The sequence below is a fragment of the Nothoprocta perdicaria genome, unplaced genomic scaffold (assembly GCF_003342845.1).
Source record: "Nothoprocta perdicaria isolate Ctin4 unplaced genomic scaffold, notPer1 scaffold_22, whole genome shotgun sequence".
Taxonomy (NCBI): domain Eukaryota; kingdom Metazoa; phylum Chordata; class Aves; order Tinamiformes; family Tinamidae; genus Nothoprocta; species Nothoprocta perdicaria.
Window position 1 is genome coordinate 4,871,829 of NW_020455415.1, and position 10,768 is coordinate 4,882,596.

Genomic DNA, 10,768 nt, shown 5'->3' on the forward strand with positions numbered 1-10,768 from the left:
TTTAGGGCTCATTCAGGCTGTTCTTGTATAGCTCTGCTATACACTGTTTACCATTGATTTAATTTCCCAGGAAAATATTTCTACTGATGAGATGTTTTGTACATCCCCTTTTTTTTCCTAACACATAATCTAATACATTTTTTAAGAAGYTTAGGACAATAAGTCTTATTAGGACAAATGAGAGATCCTGTCCACCTGGCCAGCCAGAGTGTGTGATATGCGCATGTAAAATTTGCTCTCCCTCTCTCTCTGTCTTCTTGTCTGGTTTAAACCCTGAATCCCAAATATAAGAACTTGGCTCCCCAAAGAACAGCACAGAGAAGGAGGGATTTAAGAGGGGTGATTCATCAGGTAGCAGATTTAACCAAATCAAAGGCAGTGCTTATCCCCRCCACAAAAAAAGGCAGTAACTCACTGTCACAGAACAAGTCACAAGCTGAGAGAGGCCATGCACATTGGGGACACGCACCTATAAGGTCCAAGCAAACCTGCTGACGACAAGAGACACCCCAAACTCTCAGTTGCTGGGAGCTACAAAAACAGCTGTGGGAGGAGAATTGCTTCTAACTACGTTCCTTCATTCTAACTACGTTCCTTTATTCTTCCCTAAATAGCTGTGAGCTCTACCAGATACAGAGAAATGCRTCTGGCAGACCAGGGTGATTTAGTACCAGATCTCTTAGTTTCTCTCTCACTTTTGGGATGAATCATTTTGAAATTATTTTTGACACTGCACAGGCTGTAGGGGCTGAGCTTGCACATGAGGCATTCTTTGCAGGACCTATCTGAATCCGGAGACCATATCCTCCCTTCCTCTATCTCCACCCCAACAGAAGGGGTTACCAAACACTTGACACTGGGGAAYACATTGACTGCAGGCTAACAGAAAATGTGACCTGCAAGCAAATGTGAGGGAATCTGGCATTTTYAATACTTCTGATGACTTTGGTGGTGATGAAATGGGTGGATTAAACATTGGCAAGAGCAGTTGTATAGGGCCCAAATTACAGAGCCACAGTGCAGTTGCTTTCCTCCTGTCCTGGAGCAGCTCCTCTCTCTGCCCCTGTTCCCAGCATGGGCAGCTGCTAAGAGGTTGGCTCACTTCTTCATGGAGCAGGTTGTTCATGGCAGCTGCTCAGGAGGTTTCATACCACCAAGCAGAGCTCTGCAAGATGCTTTCATGCTCATTTGCTGTGCTTCGCCTTCTGCTGGAATTGAGGGCTCCCAGGGCAAAAATGCATGTTTTGTTCTCGGGGATGGGGAAGTTTAGCCAGCTGCCACAGCTCTTCTCATCCGTCTCACCTCCCTCTGCCCAGGTCTGCGTATGGAACTGGTCACCAGAGAAGAGGCAGAGCAATTGCTAAGAAGTAAAAGCTGACTCAGGATCACCCTGTCCTGGGTGCCCTGGAGCCTTGCAGGGCTCAGTCTCCTGGCAGAGCTTGTGATGGGCTGGATCTGCCAAGCAAGAGCAACCCAAGAAGCAGCACAAGCCACGCTTGGTGGTTGCTGCTCTGTGGGGCTCTTCCATGGAAAGCTGGAAATACCTCAGATCTACCTCTTGGAAAAACTCTCCCTACTCGCAGTCTGTTGGGTAATGATGCTACTCCTTCATCATGCTTGCTGGGAGACTTGGAAATGTTTTGAAGCCAGCATGGCAGCAACATCTCACAGCTGGAGCAGTAAGCAGGATTCTGACAAACAGCTCCATGGGCTACTGGCTGCTTAGCGAGTGCTAACAGGAACATGAGGGCAGTGGCAATGGGCCAGGGATCTGCTGAACMTGGAAAGCTCCCCAAGCTTGAACCACCTGGCAGCACCTGCTCTTGGTGCTGGACATGATGCAAGGATAAGGGAGGGACAGTAGGACGTCTCTCAGAAGTAGCTCTGAACCCAGCAGGGGTTTGCTGGAAGCCCTAGGGAAAGATGAAGGTGCCAGAACCAGCCTCATCCTGAGGCTCACATTAGAGCAAAAGTGATGTAAGGACAACAAAAGTGCAATTTATCCCCTCCTCAAAAAATTGATAGAGAAGGATTTTCCTAGGCACCTTGAAGAAAATACATTGAGGTACTGAGTTCTCTTCTGCTTCTGTGGGAGATGAGGACTTTAGCACTTGTGAGACCTGGCCCTCCAGCATGAGGATCATTAAGTCTCTAAGATGTTTCCCTCTCAGCCACTTTAACCTAAGAAGAAGTTTGGAGGCAGTGGAACCTCAAGTCCTGTTTGAGTTGATACTACCTTCTTCAAGAGCTAAAAGAAATAGATTTTCTTCTTCCTTTCGAGCCAGGCAATCAGATAAACCCAGAACATATTTGCTGGGGGGCAGGAGGGGAAAAAAAAAAAAAAAAAAGTGATGCATTGGGAGGATGCAGATATAAAATAATCCCACTTGGAGAAGGCTGTGAGAAAATGGAGAATAAAACTAGACCATGGGAAAGACTCCACAAGGGTTAAACTTCAGACTTCAGGGGAGGCTCCTAAAACTTCCTTGCTCCATGTGCAGAGTTGGAAAATACACGGATGGCACGTGTAAAACTGTCAGATCTTCCCAGGTTATTGATTTTTGACTTTCATTCCCCCAGCCGTCTCTGACTYGTTAGCTCTGGATCAGGCAGCCTAATCTGACTTGATTCTTAGATCTTAGGCTGACAGATTTAAATAAAAGTCGCCTCTCCAGCCCTAATGCACTGTCTAATGGGCCATCTGCATGCCCCTGGGGACTGGAAAATTGATGTGAGTGAGGCTACTTGTTATGGCATTGGGAAGGATATCGGTATCTGAGGCCTTATCTGAGGCTTCCCAGCCTCAGAAACAGGTTCTCTCTGTRCCTCAGAGCAAGGCACTAGTTTGGGTCAAGGTTAAAAACAAGCGTTGGGAATGAAGCTCAGAGTTCAAGAGCAGAAGGAACCCAGGGCACATAAACTGATTTCCAAAGGCACTGAGAAGATGGCATCATAACCTGGCCCTTCTAACACCCACTGTCACTGGAGGGCCCCACAAGTCCACAGCCCAGCTATACTGAACACGAGCAGCTAGCACGAGTCTTTTCCCTGACACAAACCTGCTGTCCTCACTTAGGCTTGTTTTTAGATAGAACCAGATTAGAGGGTAATTTGCTTGAGAGAGAGAGAGAGAGAGAGAGAGAGAGAGAGAGAGAGAGAGAGAGAGAGAGAGAGAGAGAAACAGGCCAAAGGATTTTTGGTGTGCAAAAATGAAAAACTTCTCAGACTGAGCCCAGACTCCACGTTCAGCTCCACATTCAGCCCCAATCAGTGCACTTTACTGAGCTTCTAGACTAGTGGCCGCCATGAAGGCCACCAACCCCTGTCTTAGGCAATTAATTTCCATCCTTTTGCCTCAATTTCTGCACCTGAAAAAATGAGGGATCAACCCTTTGGGATCTCTTCTTGACTTGATATCTGGAGAATTGCTCTGTGAGGTATACATTGCAAATTTTCAGTAGTGGAACATGCTCTTTACATAGCTTAGGGCCACAAAATCTGCCACATGCAGACCTGTGGGCAGCACTGCAGTTTTCAGCAGGCTGTAGCTTATCCCTTCTCACCCACTTTGCCTTGACAGCCACCTGAGCACAGAGAGAGACTTGTGGCTCCATCAGCAACAGGTGGGAGCAGAAAGCCCAGCTGAGATGTCCTCAGATCTGTTGTGGCAATGGAAGAGCTCAGTGGGGAGCATTCAAACACCTCCGCTCACCTCACCAGTACAGGTGAGCAGAAAGCCTTCCAGACCATGAGAAACTACCATCCTCTCCCTCYGTCTGGGGTTCTCATCTTCCTTTCCCCACCAGCTTTCAATTATTTAATTTCCCCTCCCCCAGCATCTGAAAGCCAAGCGTCTTAAATACAAATCACCTCCAAATCATTACGTGCAGGACCTTTCGGCCCTCTTCAGAGCAATGGGCTGTGAGTAATGAGCTCTGCTGAGAGTTTGCTGGATTTCACATACAACAGATGTAAAAGATGGGGCTGGGGAAGGGGGAGGGAAGAGAGAAGGGAACTGTCTCTTGCCACTCACCTTTCCTTCATTTGCAGCAGGCAGATGAGACCCAAAGCCTCCTATACCCACTGTGCTCTGGCTCCTGACTTGGCACAAGGCAGTACCAAGCACCACCTTGAAATCAAGCCCTAAGCCCACCACATGTTCAAGCATCCTTTCAAGTGCTGGGGGCCAACCCCTACTCAGTATCAACTGAGCACTGTTCTCCCACCCCTAGGAAGGGGAAGTGATGGGTTTCCCTGATGGCTAGATGCCTTTCACCTGTCCCCTTCCCCAATTCCTTCAGTGCAATGCCAAGTATTTTGGGTGAGGGGTGGCTGAAGACAATGACCACATACAATCCTTTCTCCCTGACTGCATCTACAACTTACCTTGCCCTTACTCCCACCTGCAACCAGGACACTGCAAGGCTTCTCACGCCATCAGTGACCTGTGAAGTGGTTTCATTGCCCTACGCCAGCCTCCGGCTACCAGGAAGGAGCATCGCACACAGACATTAACCTGCATCTCCTGCCTGCAGAAGTGAGCAGATTCTGCACAGTGCCCACCTTTTGGGGCACAAAGACAGGGACAGACCTGCTGTCCTTGCAGAAGAGACTAAGTGCAGCTTTGCTCTCATTAGACCCCTCTGCCCCGGGAAACCCAGGCCTTGGAGCAGCTTGCCCTCCCCTGCCTGCCCAAGGATAGGTGGGGATGGGGGGCGGGGGGAGAGCAGAAAATGAGAGCAAACCCTTTCACTGCAGACTTCAAAGTCATCATCAGCAGGAGCCTTCGGAACAGTTTAAGTACAAAATGAATTGTTTTAATATTTAATCAGTCTATAATAGGCCCTGGGATCCCAGTGGAGAAGGTTTGCAGTTGAAAGGATGTCCAAACTGAGTAGCCCCATCCCGAAGGGACAGGAGTCCTATAGGACCCTGGCCCCCTGCCCATGAGCCACATGTAAGGACCAGTCCCTCTGTCCCAGCTCACTTTGATCCAGCACAGCACCTGGAATTAGCTCCCACCCGCACACCTGGCTTGTGCTGTGGGCTTTRAAAGTCAAGACCATAAATCCTCACCCTAGAGGATAACAACTTAATTCTCTGATGAGCTCAAAATAAATTGCAGTCCACTGCCCTACCACCCTGTCACAGCCTTGTGGAAGGGGCAGACCCCCTGGCTCGTGGGTCTGCAGTGCACACACAAGAAAGGTGGGACTGGGGCTGGTCAGCCCAGGCCAGCCTGGCCACTGAAGCATCCAGGCTCCATGTAGAGCACCTGAGCAGCATTGGAGCCTCTCCAGCAGACCCTGAACAAGCAGCTGAAGCCACCTTCGTTCAGACGGTCTGTAAGGCCAATGAGACAAGTCTTACCTGTTTCAGAGGCTCCACAATCTATCTGTCTCTCTCTCTCTCTATATATATATATATTTACACCTTACCCTTCAGCCTGCAGAGGACAGATCCACCAAAGCTGTTTGACAAAGCAAGATGATGGGCTAAGGAAAGGTCTACCAGAGCAACACRAACAGAGACAGCAATGCAGCTCCATAGCCTGCTGCAGACACTGCTCAGGAAGGGCAGTGCTGAACACGTGAACACATGCTCACAAACTGGACCCTCCTAGTAAGACCCTCTGACCTGGTCCATTTTTGCTTCATGGCGAATGGCTTGCTCCTGGAGCTCCACGAGTTCATCCTTCAGGCCATCCGCAAAGGTTCTTTCCCCGCAAGTCAAGAGGACTTGAAACCTCCTGTTGGAGTTTCAGGACTCCCGGGTCTTCTCCTTGGCTCAGCCACAGATGGTGTGTGCTTGTTCTCCCTCTGCTTCAATTCATCCACCTGCACAAGGGACAATGCAAACCAGCTTGAAAAGCCCTCTCCTTGGTGGCAYTCACGCAGACAGGAACAGAYGGAGAGCAATGAGCCCAGTGCAATGCAGACTCTGCTCCCCTTCCCCAGGCTGTCTGGGGCTTGTGCCCACACTGGTGCAGAAGGAAACAGTTCCAGGAGGGAGCCCTCCCCAAAGACCGTCCCCAGTATCACCCCTCCACACAGTTTACCACTTCTCATGGGGAATCCCCAGAGCCAGCCCAGTGCAGGCAGCCTGGCGCGGCCAGACGACGCAGGAGGATGCTATGAGAAGGATCCTGGGGAGAAATAAATAAATGTAAAACCGTTATCAATCAGGGTTGTGCTTCCATTAGTCGCCCAGAGAATCCTCTGCCCAGAAGTAGCTTCCACTTCGCGGGTTTCGAGTTACCGAGCTGAGCTCTCAGTAACCTGCTGGATGTAATAAATAACTCTGCGGGCCATGCACGGTGGGGCTGGGACCATTAAACATGCTGAGTTATTTTTACAACAGTTCTTATAGGAAGGAGGGGGGTGAAAAAAAAATCCAAATCTAAACTCTTCTCTGCTGGCAGAAGCAGCGAGGAGCAAGGTCTTTAATCACTTTCCTACCAGCACCATCTCCTGGCCAAGTCCAGTCCCTGTCACTGAGCCTGGAGCGTGGCAGCAGCACCGGCCCAGCCGGGCACAGGAAGCTGGAGGATCCATCTGGAAGAGCTGAGCTGGGTCTGGGTGGTCCAGCACACCTCGTCAGGTGCCAGGTGAGACATTTACCAAGCCATTGTACTTCAATATCTTGGCTCCACATTTCAGGTCAATTCTCATTGGATTTTAAAGTCTATAGCTTTAAAAGTTAGAGTTGAACTGGTTTCTTCAACTTTTCCTTTTCTTTTTTTTTTCTTTTTTTTTCTTTTTTTTTCTTTTCCCCTTGGTTAAAAACACAATTAAGAAGGAAACTGGAAGCAAAATTAAAAGCCTAAAAGCGCTTTGTTTGACTGTTTTCCTTAAATCACATGTTAATGTTTATACCTGTTTTCACCTTCTCCTGGCAGCTGCTTATAGTTGAAGGAATGTGAGTTTCCATTTTYGCACAAGTTTTGAAAGTTCCCAGGAAGGTGTGAAGGATTTTCTTAGGAACTTCATGAATTTTGAGCAGGTCAAGCACTGATGCCAAAACCTTTTTGAAGTCTTCAGGTTTTATCCAGTTGTGAACAAAATCACTGTTTCAACTTAATTTTTTTTTTATTCTGACTTCCTAACATGGGAAAATGTTTAGGGAAAATGAGGTTGCTAAGAAGCAAGCTCACGTGAGCCCTGGTGATGGGGAGCCCAACATCTGGGATAGGGAGTAGTGGCAAGAAGAGTGAGACTGGCTGAAGGACAAGGTCATGCTTGGTGAGAGTGAGAAGCTCAAGGYCCAAGCCAAACTGTCTCTGTGATGCTAGGAATCAAGTTCAAGAGTTTTTGGTAGACAGCCATCTCCACATGAGGCAGTACCCATCACTGATTTGCTGCATCACAGCATCTCTGCCTGCTTATACCCATGAGGGTGGCAGTGGTCTGATAAAGAATGCAAATGCTCATTAGCATCTGTGATTAACTGTGTAATTAGCAGCCATCTTCTCCCTATCAGCCCTGCCCCAAAGGGATGCTAAGAAGATAACTGCATTAGAGAAGTGTTTGGCACTCAGATACAATGGGCTGCTTAACGGCCTTGTAGGAGCACAAAAGCTGGGTGAGATCTTGCCTCAGGAGGCAGTGGGGCTGCAGATGAGGAGGGGTGGACTCCTTCCAGCCTAGCCAGCCCATTGCCTGTGCACCAAGGAGATGTGGTCACAGCAGTCCCTCCTGTTCCACAGTGACCCCAGTGACCAGTACCCAGTTACCGGTAGGGCAAAGTGAGTTTACTGGACTCCCTCTTATCTCAAAGAATTTGGTATCCTAAACCCATTATGTTATCAGGGAGGGCATCGTCCACTTGCCCTAGCAAGCTGAGTCCAGTCCATTATCCCCAGCCAGGGGACTATGATGACCACCAGGTGACACTGCATTCCCATTGCCCAAGTGCTTCAGGAGCTGTCATGACAGTCCTTACAGTTTCTCTCCACGTTCCTCTCCAACTCTTCCTGCCCTGGCCTTTGCCTGTGCAGCCAGAGTGCTCTCTGCCACCACTGCCTCTGGGAAAGACCAAGAAGCAACCAGAAATCTTTTCTGAGCTCAGCAACACAGAGTAGCCTCCTTTTCCCTCCTATATAATTTTGTCCTTCAGGAARTCAGTTCCTGAGGAGACCAAAAATACCTGAGTGAGGTAGTGACCTAAGCAGTTAAGTCAGGGCCAAAACAAACTGCTGTTGTCTCAGAATAGCTCTGGCAGCATCCTACTTCCTACGGTATGGGCAGGGAAAGTGGCTCCTCACACAGTCACTCCAGTGCCCACAAAGGCATGTGCTCTTCCAGCTTCATGGGAAAGGAAGAGCAAAAGTCTTCCCAAGTGCTTCACTTTCACTTAGCACTTGGTACTGCTGGCACGGCAAGCAGCTCAGTATCTCAAAAAACTTGGGGAAACACTCTGTGGACTGCATTTATGCTGCTGCATATAAGAGACTACCAAGCCAAGTCAAGCCATCTGACAAAGCGCTACCAGGGTCCATGCTGCTTTGCACACTCCAGCAAGTGTCCTCTCCTTTCTTGTCACCAGTGTACACAAGCAAGAGGCTGGGGGTGCGTGGGGGGATCACTTGACCACTGTCAGCTGGCAACCCACCTATCCATCTGCAGTGCAGCACGTGAGGATCCTTGGATTTGCTGCTATTCCCCAGGCAGTTGGCCCTGGGAGTCATTTTCCCAACACTTGGAGCAACAAGATCAACAGTTTCCAGGAAGGGAGTGAGCGCAAAGGCGCGAGGAGCCGTGACACTGCTCAGCACCCCACGCTCAGCCAGCAGACAGACCTACCACACAGACACTCAGTCTCACAGCAGCGCAGGCCAGGCCCTGCCACTGACCTCCTATCTCTGCACATGGAGAGACAGGATATGAGCAAACTGGCGGCTCTGAAAGAAGTTGAACTTCAGGCATCTGCTCTGCAGAATGAATTCCAACAAGCCCGTTCTCCTTTCCAGTTCATTGACACATCAAAGGAAGAGACTCATGCACTGCCAATAAAGCTGAGATATGCCTTACAGATCATTGCACTTTCAAGGAGGGCTTGGGGTGACATTATTTTTCTGAAGTTCTAACTTATGCATTCTTCTCCCATCACAGGGCTGTGGCCCACTGAGATGCTTCTTCTGCTGCTCCTTGTCCCTCCATTGCCCGTCTTTTGTCCCAAAGCTCCCATGGACATTCAGCTGCTCCTAGAGCGAGTGCTACTATGAACCAAGGTGTTTACCAGTCCTGCTGGGGAGCATGGTCACATCGACCTGTGCTCTTTGCCACTTAGCACTGACAGACATGTCCCAGACAGGAACACCAGGTAAAAGCCTACAGCTTGGTAACAGTGGGCAAAAACAGACAGATTTTGTATTCGGTGGCTCAGCATTCTTACCAATAACATAACCTTCACCACACAGAGATACAGCCAAGCCTCACCAAGCAATGTCAGCTCCAAACTGCTCTACAGGAAGCAGAGATCTGTGCCCCTTTTCCACAATTTGCAAGGCATATGGATCCTATATCTGTCACCTTGGCAGACCTGGGAAAACAGATACTAGGGCACTTTCTCATTGCAGTAAGACTCCAGTGAAAGTCACTGAGTGCAACTACAAACTTATGATGGAGCTTGAGCTCATCTGTCCTCCCACACATTGGAAGCAGTGGAAGGTACTATTAATGCTCTTAGAATTTCTGACAGCAGAGCTGATGACATAAGTGGATATCAGAGACTATTTGTGGGCACGTTGATCTATGAGGAACTGACTAGGTCAGTGACTCAATTGGGGATGGAAATCAGCTAAAATAAACCCAGAACAGTTGCAGCTATAGGATTGATTCCTAAGGATGTGAGGTGGACAAAACTGGACAATCTTCCATCTGAAAACCGGATGTATGTAAGCCCAATATTCAGGGCCCAAACTGCAACCTTGGCTTCACTTGCCAGCAGCATTTGAGGTAGGAAGGCAAAGCTGATCCAGCAGAAGGAAAGGCTATCATCTTTTGCTTGGTTAACAAGACCAGCTGGCAGCTGCTCCTTTTACCTTGCAAAATAAGACACAGTATTTGGAGTGCTAGCTGCTGCTGTTCCTAAGAAACAGGATTCCTCTTGGAAGAGCAGCTGTCAGCACCATTCCTTCCCCCTGTGGCCTGTGGTGGCAGGTGTAGAAGATCCAACTCTACCCAACCCATGCAAGGGTTGCACGAGCAAGGCCTCAGGCAATCCTTGTCTGTGGCATGAGCCTGCTTACAGTGGCAAACTTTTTGTCTACACCAATACCAGCTTGGTCTCAGCACCAGGAGTGATGGGCAGCCAGATAACCCTTTAACAAACACTGCTGGCTTTCATGAAACCAACCTGTGCCATGCTGATGTACAGAAATACCAATTCGCTGCACTTTCTCTCTGCTTAATGGGAATCATTTGGAAGCCATACAGGGGTTTGACTCTGGCAGTGCTGGAAATGTCTCCTTTAACCCCCGGGACTATCGACAGAATGGGTTCCTAGGCAAGGAGGTTCTTGTTTGGACTCTCTGTGTTTCAGGGCAGAAGGTTAATTAGGTAGCAGGGTAATGAGGAGTCATTAAATCTGCCTGCACCATGCTGTTAGCATAACAAGGGGAGACCAAGAAGGTTAAAGCCTGGATTCTTGTTTTCTCGTTGCCTTCAATTAACCTTTCCATGTTTTTGCAACACTATGGCCCCCAGAGATGGGTTCTGGGTGTCTCTCAGAGGATATTAATCACCAAGACACAGAAACAAACTTTTTC